Genomic DNA, 16,281 nt, shown 5'->3' with positions numbered 1-16,281 from the left:
TATTGATACTTGTCTTAAATTTATTATTTACCTTGACTTGAACTATCATCTCCTTGTTGGAATGTCATTTAAAGCTTAGTACACAGACTCTGAAGCCAAACTTCCTAAGTTTAAATCCTGACTTTGCTTTTATTGATTGCATGACCTTTAGCAAATTAATCAATATTTCTGTGTCTTGTCTATAAAATGGGGTGGCTTACTAGCACCTGCTTTATGGACTTTTGTAAAGATCAAGTGAATTAATATTTATAAAGCACTTAGAACTATCCATCTGTCTCAAAGTCAGCACTAAATAATTTTAGCTTATGATTATAGTTATTACCTTCTTAGTTTTTGCTTTACACCCCTTCCCAACACACAGAACATTCATATGTTAATATTCACATTCAAATAGATTTTCTAAATCTATTTCAATCTAATTTGGAATTAGAGGATAATCATACAAGTAGTAAAAGTAAAATTTTTAAGAAAGAGATAAAATTGCATAAGTAGGTCATCCTTTAATCTTTCTTTCTCTATACCTGTGCTACTATTTTACTTCAATATTCTCTACTCAATCTTGTCTGCTTTTCTGGATGGTTCCCTTTTTAGTGTCATTTGACTATGATTCTTTCAGTTTTTGATGTTGATAGAAATTCAAAAGCACCCATTATTCATGCATGTGATACTGAAAGTAGGAAGAGTCATGACCATAAATGAAAAATTAATCAAGGTTCAAACTTATTAAATAACAATTCTGATTGGAATTCAATGTGATTTTTTAATAAAACAATTCAAAGCCTTGCAGTTTTTACTCAATAATCAAATTTTATATACATAGAATTGGGGGTTGCCTAAGATCAACAGAAGTTTACGTAAAAATGATATATCTAGATAATTAAAATGACTATTGAGGTAGACATTTTTGGTTGACATATCTGAAACCTATTCTTGATACTCTCTCTTTGGTTGTGTTTTTCAGCCACCTTTCCTGCTCTAGTCAGACATGTGTCATGTCAGACTTCTGGCTTATGAAATGTGAGTAGATGGCTGTTAGGCAGGGGTATTCCTCAGAAAACTTTTGTTTTCTTTACTAATAGAACAACTGTTGATGGTGGCATATATTTATTTCAGTTTTAGGGTAAATGGTTTTGATTCCTGGAATTGTGACACTAAACTTGTAAGCATGAGGGGATAAAAAGCAAAGGAAATAAGAGATGTGGGGCTGATATTTCGGAGATTCTGCATCAATGCTAGGAAATGCTTATGTTTAGACTGCTTTTGTTATATAAAAGGGAAAAATATCTCTTTTCAAAGCCACATTTATTTTTATCTTTAGTTATTTACTACTGAAAACATCCTTAATTGACATAACTATTAAACTCAAGTAGCTGTCAGCTACTAAAAATCAAATACAACCTTAGGTGGTTTGGCTGGAAGTAGAATGTATAGCTCTTTAAAATTAAAACCATAATAGAACATCTTACCATCTACAACATTAGAAAAAGGGAATGTCCGCATCCTATTAAGACAGGTAATAGTAAGAACTGAAGAACTTGTGTTTGAACTATTTTGTTTCCTCTTCTTGCTTTTTTTCAGAATGTTATGTGACCAGATGTTAATGCAAATATATACTGTCACACACATAAAAAGATAGTCAATTTATATTTTAAATTTTTCTAAGACCTTTCCATAACCAAGGGAACATGGAGAGGTAATATAATGAATAAAACATGTCATGTTTCATGTCATATAGGATGGGTTTAAATATTGAAGCCATCATTTTTTTAGCTTTATGACTTAGGGTAAATTATATATTTTTCCCGAAACTCAGTTCTCTCATCTGTGAAGTGGGAATATCAGTTGGTAATAAACTCATGCTACAGATGTGGAGATTAACTAAAATATCATAGTAGAACACTTAGCACAGTAACATCTTATTAAGTGTTGGTTCCAAGAATGGTAGTCTCTTCAACCTCTCATCTTTTATTTTTTATTTTTTTAAAGTTTTATTTATTTATTTATTTGAGATACAGAGACAGACAGAGACACAGGCTCTCTGCAGGAAGCCTGTTGTGGGACTCGATTTCAGGATGCTGGGATCATGACCTGAGCCAAAGGCAGATGCTCAACTTCTGAGCCACCTAGGTACCCCAACCTCTCATCTTTTAGACAAAACTTTCGTACTTCTTCCTTTCTTCTCCAACCTACCCACACTCTACTTCATACTTATCTGAAGATCTTGCTTCCTTACCTCACTGACAACACTGAAGCCTCCTGAAGAGAACTTTTATAGACTCCTGTCAGCATATCTACCCTCCTTTCACCATCTGTTTCCACATACTCTTTCTTGACTGTTAACATAAGTGAACTAGCTATGCTCCTATTTAAAGCTAATCCTCCCACTTTTATACTTGATGTCATTTCTCTTTGCATCATCCAGAACATTGTATCAGCAATGTTCTCTTCTATTTTTTTCAAATTATAGCTCCCTATGGATCATTTCCTCCAAAATATACATATGCTCTTTTTATACCATCTTTAAACCAACAAACTTCCCGTGATGTCTCTTCCCATGCTGGCTACTATTGCAATTATTTAGTTCTCAGGACAGCTGCTCCCTATAGTCCTTGTCTTTAAATCCTCTTTTCCCTTCTCCCTTGAATCCACTGCAAACAGGCATTTATCGCCCTCCACCAAAAACATCTGGAGATGCTCACCAGTGACTTCCATATTGCCAAATCCAATGACCAATTATCAGTCCTCATTCTGCTTTACATTTGAGCTAAATGCTTGCCACATTCTTTTTGATACATTGCTATCATTTGGTTTCAAGGTCATGTTTTCCTAGTTTTCTTTTTACCCTTTCACTGCTCCTTCTTTCCCTTCATTTCCTAAACTCTTGAGGTAAGAATGACCATGGGCATAGGAATTTATTATCTAATTCCTAATTTTTGCCAATGCAAAAATACACAGTGACCCTTGAAAAAGAGGATTAAGGGCACTGACACCACACACAATTGATAATCTGTGTATAACTTTTGACTCCCCTAGACTTAACTACTAGTAGCTACTATTACTAGAAGACTTACTAATAACATAAAGTCAATACTGTACCGTATTCTTACAGTAAAGTAAACTAGAAAAAATGTTATTAAGGAAATCATAAGGAAGAGAAAATATACTTATAGTACTGTACGATATTTGTAAAAAAGAAATCCCTATATAAGTGGACCTGGCCAGTTCACACCCATGTTGTTCAAGGGGCAACAGCATATGCTTTTGGATGGGTTCAAATAAAATAATAAGGGTCCTGGATTTGAGTTAGACTTGGAGTCACATCCTAGCTGTACCTCTACAGGCTTTCCATACCTTATTCAATTTAAATCTGTTACCACATTCATAATTATTCTCATTTGCTCTAAGAGTTAAATACGATATATGTGTGAAATACCAAGTACAGTGATAGGCATGCAAAGTTACTTGGAGCCTCAAAAATATTATCTAAATGTTACTAGCAAAGTAGAGAAAAGGGGAAACAAAAATATGGCATTAGTTTTCTTTAGGATAGAGATGTGGGACTTCTCCATTTCGGTAATGGGGATCATGAAATGTTTGGAGCTGGAGAAAGGAGTGATGATTTTTCCTGTCAAAAAACAGAAGCTGTGAAGAAAAAAAAAAGAGAACTAAACTCCTTTTGGGGTACATAAATCTGGAAACAACACATAATGTTTCAGCTCTGCAACATTTGACACAAAAGCCTTCCATTCAGATTAAAAATGTCTGATTATTTCACCCAGAATTCACTAATACAACTGTGTCATTCCAATTAGTTATCTGTGGAGAGGAAATCTTGCCAAACAATATGATTAGACCCAATCAGTATAGGTGCCAGGCACTCGGAACATATTAAAAATGACATTTCCACTTATTTTATAGTATAAATGTTTGTCTTCTGGCATTTCTCAAATGTGAGCATTCAAAGGAAGTCTTTGAAACAACATTTCAGGATGGAAGGTTAATGATAAAGAGCAACCTAGACATAGGTTACATGATGTAAGAAAACCATGTTTTAACAATTAACTTTTGATGTCTTAAACAGAGACTCACACCTTACTGCAAATTCATTTCCAAATACCAATCTTTCTATCTGAATGAGGTAGAATGTAGCAAATAAAAGTCTGTAACACCTAGTACAATTTTACAAAGATGTAATCATTGCTACCAAATCTGAAAGGCCCCATTCTATAAAAGAGCATTTAGTCAAGGTACAAGAAATACCTACTATGGGTCAGGTTTTCAGAAAATCATGTTGAACTACGCATGGTTTATTGTAATTTATTGTTTAGTTACTTTTTTCTAATGTAATGTGATAAACAATGAGATAAAGAATTCAAAAGGGGCCAGGATGAGGGATATTAAAGAGGTATTGGTTGTAATATTTGGCTTTCTATATATCTTCCTAATGTATGCTGATGACCTTCCACTTCTAGCACCTGATGCTCAACCATAGTGGTTTCTCAGGCCTGCTTAATCTGTCCGTGGTTAGGTTGGAAAACAATCCCCTCAGGAAATACTCAGCCAGGGAGGGACAAGAGATGGAAGATGGGTAGCCCAGCTACCTTGCTTCTTATGTGGAACTATTCTGAGTTATATTCTACATTATGTCCCAAATAGTCCCAGTAGAATTGAGTTCTCATTGCCCATATGGCAACATAATCATGACATACCCTGTTTCACCTGCTTTTCCTTCTGTCTCACCCACTTTTCTACCATTTCTTCTGAGATAGTCTCCTAAATAAACTGCTTTGACACAAATCTTTGTCTAAGAACTTCAGAAGGACTAAGCTAAGTCTTACTCTTAAAAAGAATAAATAGGTAATTCTGAAGAGAGGGAAAAGCATGAATCAAAATGTAGAAGAAAGGGGGAAGTGTAGCACAACTAAGAAATTTTCAGTATGACTGAATTGTAGAATAAGACTAAGAAAAAGTATCTAGTATTGAAACCAGAGTGGAAAGTGGGGACAGCATGTGTATATTTCAAATATAGCATGAAGAAGCTTGAGCTTCATATTAAAAGAATCAGGGACATGATGGTGTCTGTACTAGGGAAGTTCATTTGCAAATTGAGAGGAGAATGGAGTAAAGAGAAATCCAGGACTACAATTGGCAGTGATGACAGGATGTCATGGAGAGAAGAGTCAAGAAAAAAATGGATGGGGATCCCTGGGTGGCTCAGCGGTTTAGCGCCTGCCTTTGGCCCGGGGCATGATTCTAGAGTCCTGGGATTGAGTCCCGCATCAGGCTTCCTGCATGGAGCCTGCTTCTCCCTCTGCCTGTGTCTCTGCCTCTCTCTCTCTGTGTCTCTCATGAGTAAATAAATAAAATCTTTTAAAAAAGAAAAAAATGGAATTTTGATTCAGATAGTTAGATATATGACCATATTCCATGAACCAAGGGAGGTTACATAAGTGGTATTTTATGTAACCTATCCTCTCTTGATTACTGGAAAATGAATGGTTGTCCCTGGAATTCTTCATTGCAGGGCCCCATTGGCTGTGCTATGTTGAGCTAAGAAAGAGAGGATGACTGGTTTAGGAAAACACAAGACGCGTTAAATTTTATATGTGTCACATCCAAGACTCCTATGGATATTTTAGTAGCTGAACCAATGCTCAAGAGACAGGTTTCAGCTGAAAACAGATTCATAAATAATCAGCAAGTGTATTGAAGGCACAGGGGTAATGAGAATAGGAAGAATACATAGAGACAAGAAGACTTAGAGGAGAACTCTGGAGAACCTGGCATTTAAGATTTATTTATTTTTGTATATATTTTTTATTGGAGTTCTATTTGCCAACATATAGCACCCAGTGCTCATCCCATCAAGTGCCCCCCTCAGTGCCAGTCACCCAGTCACCCCAACCTCCATCCACCTCCCTTTCCACCACCCCTTGTTCATTTCCCAGAGTTAGGAGTCTCTCATGCTCTGTCTCCCTCTCTGATATTTCCCACTCATTTTCTCTCCTTTCCCCTTTGTTCCTTTTCACTATTTTTTATATTCCCCAAATGAATGAGACCATATAATATTTGTCCTTCTCCGATTGACTTGCTTCACCCAGCATAATACCCTCCAGTTCCATCCACATTGAATAAAATGGTGGGTATTTGTCATTTCTAATGGCTGAGTAATATTCCATTGTATATATAGACCACATCTTCTTTATCCATTGATCTTTCGATGGACACCAAGGCTCCTTCCACAGTTTGGCTACTGTGGACATTGCTGCTATAAATATCAGCGTGTAGGTCTCCTGCCATTTCACTGCATCTGTATCTTTGGGGTAAATTCCCAGCAGTGCAATTGCTGGGTCATAGGGCAGTTCTATTTTTAACTCTTTGAGGAACCTCCACACAGTTTTCCAGAGTGGCTGTACCAGTTCACATTCCCACCAACAGTGCAAGAGGATTCCCCTTTCTCCACATCATCTCCAACATTTGTGGCATTTAGGATTTAAAAAAAAAAAAAAAAACTTAAAATGAAAAAAAAAAAAAACCCGACATGTAAGGTATAGTAAGAAAGAATACCCAAAGGTAGAAGAAAACCCAGAAAATGTGATTTCATAGAAATTTTAAAAAATAGATTGCTGTATAGGAAGTAAGAAATGATCAGCAATGTCAGGTACTGCCTTAAGTCGGGTATGGTAAAGATAGAAACACCTGTTGGATTGAGCAAATGTCTTAGGCAAGAACATTTCACTGAACATTTGACACAGCTGTCAGATTGCTGAGTGCTGAGCAGTAAGAGGGAGGATATTGGGTAGGGTAGGGTACAAGTCAAATAAATTAGGTTGCTGAGGGTATTGACAAGAATGTTGTTAAAATGGAACCTCTGTACAGCAAAAGAAATTCAGTCAGAAGGAGGTGCTAGGGAGAAAGCATACACACACACACACACACACACACACACACACACATACACACCCTAGAGGTTCTGAGGAAGTGAAATGACTAAAGATCTGGGAGCAGTTTAGTAAAAGAATAGGAGACTGCGTTTGAAAACCCAGATTTCTGAATTTATTATTTAAGAGGTAGATATATTTCAAGTGACGACAGAATCCAGCTATAAAAGTAGGTCACAGACCTGAAGAAGAATAGAAATCTACTAAAGAAAAACAAATCAAAGAACTGAGTATCAGGATGCTTTATGTCACTAAATGGATATTGAAGTTTCTTTTTTTTTAATTTTTATTTATTTATGATAGTCACAGAGAGAGAGAGAGAGAGAGAGAGAGAGAGAGAGAGGCAGAGACATAGGCAGAGGGAGAAGCAGGCTCCATGCACTGGGAGCCCGACGTGGGATTCGATCCCGTGTCTCCCGGATTGCGCCCTGGGCCAAAGGCAGGCGCCAAACCGCTGCGCCACCCAGAGATCCCAATATTGAAGTTTCGTAAGATATTGATAACACAGATGGTAAAGATTCTATAAACTAAGGGCTAAATTTTTTCAGTCTGTGAGAGTCAGAGATCAGGATATTGTTTATTGACTGTAATGAGGAGGTGTCTATATATAACAAATTGGCTTGAACCTAAAAGGAACAGAGTATTTTATACTTTATAGAGGTCCTGAGGTAAGCAGGGTAATAAGAAAAAGCACCCTTAGGACTTCTTCTTTCAGCTATGACTCAGTGTCTGATTCCATATTAATTTTTCTACCATAAACAACAAAAAATCTATGCAACATATATGAAGCAACTGGTTTTAGACATTGGACAACAGGGAGCATAGAGCTATGATTCCAGAGACAAGGAAAACCACCAGATGAGTCCTATGATTGTTTTGATTTTTTGCCTGAAGTACCTGAAGTATAGAGATGTGGAGCCTGTATTGAGTAGAGAGCATCTTGCTAAGCTGAGAAGACCGAGAAGAAAATTTGGAGTTTCTTGGGAGACTAGATATCCAGCTGTTGGGCAAGCTGCCAGAAAGGAGGAAGCTGCACAAAGAAGATCCAGAAATATGCATAGGAATTATCTTGATGTTTTGAGGAAACATTAAACAGTTCATGTTCAGGGTGATTCTCTGACTGTAGACTGCAGATAATTGATCATAGAGAACTATGAGAGTAATTAAGATTCTAAGTAAGACGTTGGAATTCTAACAAGTCTGAAAAATAAGGCTCAAAAAAATGAAGCTGAGGTACTAATAAATTGATTCTCTAACAAACCAAAATTTTACAGTCCTTAAAGGGAAGGCATCAAAATCCATATTCTCAAGCAAATACAATGTGTATCATGTGATCAAATATTATTAGATTTGTGAAGAAGCAGGGAAATATGATTCAAAATCAGAATTAAAAAATCTATAGAAACAGACAAGATGACAGAAAACTTGAAATTATGAGACTTTAGAATGATTATAAATAAATTTAAGAATTTCATACAAAAATATAAACATAATAAGGAACTAAATAGGGGGTATCATAGAGAAAGGGCAATTCTTGACCTGAAAAAAAAAAAGTAAAATATGAAATGAAATTTACTGTATAGGCTTTCCCAGAGATGGGAGACCTAATAAGACCTAAATATTAAATTTGAAGAACCTGAATTTCAACACTATCCTAACTGAAACATAGAAAGGGAAAAGGCTGAGTGATGCTCAGTGGTCTGTGGGCAATATCAAGTATTATATGTATAATTGGAGTTACAGTAAAAAAAAAAAATAGAGGAATTGGAACAGAAAATTATTTGAATAAATAATGACAGAAAAATTTCCAAATATTATGAAAAACATCAACTCACAAAGCCAAGAAGCCTAGCAACATCAAGAAGGATAAGCACATAGGAAAACACACTTAGGCATAATCATAATTATTTTGCTGAGAACCAATGATAAAATGAAAACTTTGAAAGCAGCAGAGGAGAAGAAACATGTTCTGATACTACAGGGGAAGTGATAAGAATGGCTGCTGGTTTGTCATCAGACTATAAATCATAAATCAATAGATCATTTTTTTAATATTGAAAGAAAAAAAACCCTCAAACTAGAATTGCATATATGACACTGATAGCCTTCAAAAATAAAAGTGAAATACAGATATTTTCAGATGGAAGCAATGGGAATTTATCACTAGCATAACTACACCACAAGAAATGTTAATGGAGTCCTTGAGATTGGAGAAAAATTATTTACACAAAGGAATGAAGGGAGCCAGAACTGGTGAATATGAGGCTGGATATAAATGATATTAATATTTTTTGGCTCTTAATTTTTTAAAGAGATAATTATTTAAAGTGAAAATGATAATGTATTGTTGAGTTTAAAACACATATACAAGGTAGACATATTTCAAAAATAGTATACAAGATAGTGTGTGGATATTAAATTGGGTTATACTGTCATAATATTGAGAAATTATATGTGTAGTGGTATAATATTAACTTGTAGTAGACAGTGATAAGTTAAAGTAACATATTATCATCTCTAGAGCAAACACTAGCAAAAAAGTCAATTGGGAAGGTAAAAATCAAATACTAAACAAATGCACACTTTATCAAAAGAAATTAAGAAAGGAAAAAATACAACAAAGAACAGATAATTAAAATAGAAAACAGTTATCAAGATAGTAGTCTTATAGTCAATCACAAAACTAAATTAAATGTAAATATATAAAATACTCTAATTAAAAGGCAGAGATTATCAGCCTAAATAACAAAGCAAGACCTAAGCAAATGCTATTTACAAAAGACAGTCATATATACCATCAGATAAGTTAAAATGGTAGGAATTTATTATCATGAAAACACCAATCATAAAATACTAGAGTGCCCCTATTAATATCAGAAAAAGTAGACTTCAAGTAAGAAGTATGTCCAAGAAGTAAACATAAGCATTTCCTGATGCTAAAACAGTCAGTTCATTAGGAAGACAAAATAATCTTAAATGTATATGTACCTAATAGCAGAACTTCAGTATACATGAAGTAAAAACTGACAGAATTAAAGGGAAAAATGAAAAATAAGTATATAATTAGAAATTATCACACTGGGGTGTGATGCCTGGGTGGTTCAGCCATTGAGAGTCTGCCTTCAGCTCAGGGCGTGATCCAGCATTAGGCTCCCTGCAGAGAGCCTGCTTCTCCCTCTCCCTGTGTCTGCCTTTGTGTGTCTCTCTTGAATAAAGAAATTAATTTAAAAAAAAGAAATGTTAACATTTCTCCAAATAAATGACTAAAGTAGACAGAATCAATAGGAATATGGAAGAGTTGAACATTTTCAACTGATTTAACCTATCTGATCTTTATAGAACACAGTAGCTAATGACTGCAGAATTCCAGTGTTCCTAGAACATTCAATAAGATACGACCATATCAAGCTTTGGCTTGAACCAAGTTTCAGAAAAGGCAGTGTAAATGAGCTAATATTCTGGGAATAGATTAGTCTTTTTATGCCCCTGGGTTTTTTTTTTTTTTTTTTTTTTGTAATATAAGGTTCAGATATCACTAGGTGTATTAATAGGAGGCAGGGTAGTAGAAGGTTATGTTGGGGAAAGAGAGGCTCATAAGAATGGAGTAATGGGGGTTCTAGATGAAAATGAAATACCAGATGAGCTACTGTGTTAAGCAATGACCAAGGATAATTGGGATTTGTAGCATGGTGAAACGTAAGATGTAGGCTGACTCACCTATACACTGTGGCATTAAAATCATGACTGAAAGGCATCTGGTGACCACTGTCCTCTACATGATGCTGGATGATCTTATTTTCCTGGTCCTGAAGCTTTTGTAGCATTCTCTGATTTTTATCAGTATTTGTTGCCACTCTTGATTCACCTCTCAAATCAAACCTTTCTGATACCTGGATCTTAAAACTGTTGCCCATTTGTTTTAAAACTTGGTCTACATCTAAGACCTTTCTGAGTATATTAGATAAAAAGTTGCTTGTCTTCAGCATCATGTCCAACAGGAACCCAGTTCCGCTACATTAGCCCACATTCAAGTGAGAAATGGTTTTCTTTTTTTAAAATCCATATAATTACTGAGAATGGTGACTCCTTGGGTCATAACGTTTCATCATTACTTATTTCATATTGGGAGTGAGGAGTAGTATATGTCATTCAGTAATACAAAAATTACAAATACCTTCCAATTCAAGATAGTGTCCTGAGCATACAAGCTTAATCTTTCTATTCTTCTTAGGAAGAAAATGTCAAAATTGAAATGTCAGAAAAAAAGATATGTGGGAAAGAATAATTTTATAACAGTGCCATAGCGGGGAAGGGAAAAGCAGACAGGAAAATTGGAAAGGTAACTGAAAAATAGAGAGAGGCTTTGATCTGATTATAATAATAATGATGATAATACTGTATTTTAACAATGAGAGGAGCCAGCACTTGTAGAGCACACACTATATGCCAAGTACTGTTATATATTGACCAAGATTAAATTAATAACAGCTTTTTGAGGTAGGTAAATTTCCCTCATTTTAAAGTTGAGGAAGCAAAGGCACAGAGAGGTTAAACCACTTTAAAAACAGTAATAATAAAGATCGAGAAGAAGGTTACAGTTCAGCTATGCTTGATTTTTCCTTTCCTTGTCACTCACATTTAATCTTTCAGGAAGCCCAATTTGTTCTACTCTAGAATATCTATGTCTAAACTCACTCTATTTCTTGCCCTCTGCAATGCCACTCTTCCTGACTTTTATTGCTTGAATAAGCTAATGGAAGAGCATCCTACCTCATCTCCCTGCTTTATTCTTATTCCCTGAAAATCCAATCTCCATAAAACAGCCAGAGATATATTTTTAGGACATAATTCAGCGTGTAATGTACCCCCCTCCCCTTAAAAATCCGTTGATAGATTCCTCTTGCACTTAGAATGAAATCAGCTCATTACCATGCCCTAATCTATTTGACCTCTGTAGAATTTTCTCATTTTATCTAATACCATCTTTCCTCCTTTTCCTTACACTTCTATTTCATAAACCTCATATTACTTTCAAGAACATGCCGTGTGTGTGTGTGTGTGTGTGTGTGTGTGTGTGTCCACGCGCGCACGCACGTGCACACATGCAGGAGCATGCCTTTGTAGGGACTTTGCATCTGCTGTTCCTCTGTCTGGAAAGGCCCTCTGGTCAACTATTCACAACCTTGATTCCATTTTCAGGTCTTAACCTAAAAGTTATCTCCTTACCTGACAGCCCTATCTAAGTATGTCCTCTCCAGAGCTTTGCCACTATCTCTAATTGCTCACATAATTAATCAAAATCTGTTAATATTTTGTTTACTTGTTTCTCATCTGTCTTCCCTACTACAATTTAATCTCCCAGGGACAAGGACTTTATCTCATTCTCTCTCTCCCCAACCCTTAGCACAGTGTTAATTCTTGGTGAATACACACAATAAATATTTATCAAATGGAAAAATACTTTGGGAAATGGAGGGAACTGTCCTTCCCAGAAGAATCTTGGAGACATTAACACAGTGAAAGGGGGCATCTCTCATACTGTGGTGGGGAGCTTTGTAATTAGAAGTAATTTGGGTAAAGTAGCATTCATTAAAATGCTCTATAAAGCAATTCAGTACTGGGAAGAGAAGAATTATCTCTTATAAGAAGGCCGATGAAATTAGTACAGAAGAAGGATCAGAGTGGCTTTAATTAGAGGAGCAGAAATTTTTGTTGTATATATAGATGTGAATTTTCTGAAGGAAATTTATCTTTTTGGCAAGATGCTTGGTTTTAGAAAGTCTCAGAGAAACTGGTCACAGTGCTGTGTGACAGTTCTATCCTATGTTCCTTAGGAATGAGTTCACTCATTCCTGCACACTCGCATGTGTGCTTGTGTGTGTGTGTGTGTGTGTGTGTGTGAGAGAGAGAGAGAGAGAGAGAGAGAGAGATCCGTGTAAGTGCATAGGCACCTAGCAATGAGACTGCAAGAAAGCACATTCACTATGCTCCAGTACAATGGATGTGCTTCTCTATGTGGAATGTCAGAACCAGGTAAGGGTACACATCAGTGGGATTCATGATATTGAAGGGACTGTTCAGGCCTTGGAGTTTTCAAGAATTAAAAAGAGATTAGGTGAGGAGTAAAAAAGAAGAAAATGGTAGAAAGCAAAAAGAAGGAGGGACTTAGAAGAATTGAAGTAGAATGGAGAATATTTGGAAAAGAGCGTGTCCTCATAAGATGCCACTGTAATCCAGAGGGATTTGATTTCCAAGAGGTACTTTCTTTTACCAGATCTTAGGTAATGAGCCTCATGCTGTCCAAGGCAGAGGAGGCAAACTAGTCATAGTTCCTGGTTCCTTCTTTCCCTAATTCCTGCACACCTTCTACTTTGGAATACATATCAAGGTCTCCAATGATGAGCTAATAAAGCTTTTACAGGCATTCAGGGAGCATTCAAACTAGAGAAATGCAGCCCAGCCAGTGGCCAGAATAGTTAGGAATTAGCCCCTGAGCATTGGCAGAACCGTCATCATGGACAACTGTACGCAGATAATGCCCAGTTTTAAAAACAGATTATCTGCTTCTCACTCCCATCCACTTTCTTCTTCCTAAAGGAATTAGCGACACATGTGATGCATATAAGAAGGAGACAAAACACTTTTTATAATTCAAGGATCCCCTGCTGAATGACCAAATGAATGATGCTCTTCCCCTCTCTAAGTGCACAGAATGTAGAGTCTGTCCCTGGACTAAGGTAATGAGAATTTCCTAAATAAGTACCTCTCTGGTATGTATGTATGTATGTATGTATGTATTTATGTATTTATGTATTTATTTATTTATAGCATGGAGTTTAAAGACCAAACAAAAACGAAATAAAGCAAATACCAAAATATATGCCAGAATTCCACAAAAGACAGAGTTACCTCTGGTGGAAAGTTAAATACATGAAAGCATTTTATCCCCAGAACAGATTGTCCCTAAGCTGACAACACAGGCAAACCCAGTGTTGCCTAAGTACTCTCCACCAATGCAGCTTAAAAGGAGAGCTGCTTGCCTGGATATGTGTGGGTCACTTAGAAAGACTTACAATTAGCACTCCTATTTAAGAAGCCTGTTGCAGAAACCAGCTTCACACCTACCAAGACAACACAGACCTATAATAATCAATCTGGTACTTCATGTATAAATATGATCAGAGACATTCAAGATCCCCATGTAATTTAGAGAAAAAAAAACATGAAAGAGTAGAGCTAACATGAGCAAACAGAATAAGAACAAATAAATATTTAAAAATCACATCTCTTAAAATTTCCTTTAAAAGCAAATATCTTAATTACAAGTCATCATTTTTTTAGTGGCCATGGTGATTAATTCAGGTATAGACAGAGGATTCAGGCCAGGCACAAACCTCCTTGAGACTTTGCCTGGAATTATTGGAGGAAAAAAAAGAGGGGGGTGACTTTTGAGTTAATGAGTTCTAAGGACATGTAAGCCTTAAAAGTCCGAGGAACATATTTTCTGGGATTTGAAAAAATAAGAAATCTTGCCTGTGAGGACAAAGAGGAAGAAAAGCAAGCCTAGCAATGAAGAGAGAATGGGAAAAAATTTTTTTTAAATTTCTTTTTATTGGAGTTCAATTTGCCAACATATAGCATAACACCCAGCACTCATCCAGTCAAGTGCCCCCCTCAGTGCCCGTCACCCAGTCACCCCAACCCCCACCCACCTCCCTTTCCACCACCCCCTGTTTGTTTCCCAGAGTTAGGAGTCTCTCATGTTCTGTCTCCCTTTCTGATATTTCCCACTCATTTTCTCTCCTTTCCCCTTTGTTCCTTTTCACTATTTTTTATATTCCCCAAATGAATGAGACCATATAATGTTTGTCCTTCTCCGATTGACTTATTTCACTCAGCATAACACCCTCCAGTTCCATCCACGTCAAAGCAAATGGTGGGTATTTGTCATTTCTAGTGGCTGAGTAATATTCCATTGTATACATAGACCACATCTTCTTTATCCATTCATCTTTCAATGGACAACGAGGCTCCTTCCACAGTTTGGCTATTTTGGACACAGTTTTCCAGAGTGGCTGCACCAGTTCACATTCCCACCAACAGTGCAGGAGGGTTCCTCTTTCTCGAGAGTGGGAAAAATCTTGATGACATGGTTTGGACTGACACGGTTTGGACTGCTGAATGTAATTTTTCTGTAATTGTTTCGGGGGGTAGTAGTAGAGGCAACAATAGGGATTGAACTTTTTTTTAAAGATTTTATTTAGTTGAGATAGAGAAAGAGGGCATGAGTAGGGGGAGGGGCAGAGGGAGAAGCACGCTCCCCACTGATCAGGGAGCCCATCTGAGGGATGACCTTGATAACATGACCTGAGCCAAAGGCAGGTGATTAACAAAATGAGCTATCCAGGTGCTCCAGAATTGAATTAGTTTTAATCAGGTTTCCATTATTTGTTAGAAAAATAGACTTTGCTGTTCAAATATCCACTTATTGTAGAGGTTGCCTCCCACCACCCTTAAACAACCTTCCATACTTCCATTACTCTCTCTGTCCCTCAATCTATCTCCTTTGTAGGGCTTGTCTTCAGTATTACTGTTATTGAATGTGTGTCTTTCCATTAGAATGTGAGCCCTCTAACAGAGGTGATCACATCTGGTTTGTCTCACTGTACTGGAGGTGCCTAGAGCAGTACTAAGTTCATGCAGGGAGTCTGATGAATACTTGTCAAATAAACTCTTTGATCTACACAACTGTCTTAATGTATAGGAATTACAGAACAAGTTCTACAAGACAGAAAGCTGAGATTTTAGAAAGGTTTCATAATGTGTCCAAGGTTACACATTAGCACACTGTAATTCAGAATTAGAATCTGAGTTTTTGGATGCCAAGTACAACATACTTCTACTATTCCACACCTGTGCAAAATAGACACAATAGATTTCTGAGTCGGGATAACACTATGAATTGAAAAAATTAAAAATGAGTTTATTGAATGAAAGGATTTCTTATGCTCAAAAAGGCTTCACAGAATTTTGCTTTAGATTTAATTACATTTTAGCAGAAGATAGGAATTATTTCTTGGTGAGCGATAACCCTCTTCAACCCTTTTCAGAACCATGTTGTACCACATGTGTGACCTACCATGGTAATGCCCTTACTTCTGCAGTGCTCACCATTGCCCCCAAAATCAAAAAGAAAGATTAATTTAAATTGCTTTTATTAATGATAGATGAGTGCAGAATAACATTATGTGGCTTTTAAATCAGTACTAAAATTTGAAAATGAGATGTGAAAGGAAAATAGGAGAAAACAGAAAATAAGCTGATAATGACAAGGTTAAGC

This window comes from Vulpes vulpes, chromosome 2 (genome assembly GCF_048418805.1).
Source record: "Vulpes vulpes isolate BD-2025 chromosome 2, VulVul3, whole genome shotgun sequence".
Lineage (NCBI taxonomy): Eukaryota > Metazoa > Chordata > Mammalia > Carnivora > Canidae > Vulpes > Vulpes vulpes.
The sequence above is the reverse complement of the archived record's forward strand: the minus strand, read 5'-3'. Positions refer to the sequence as shown.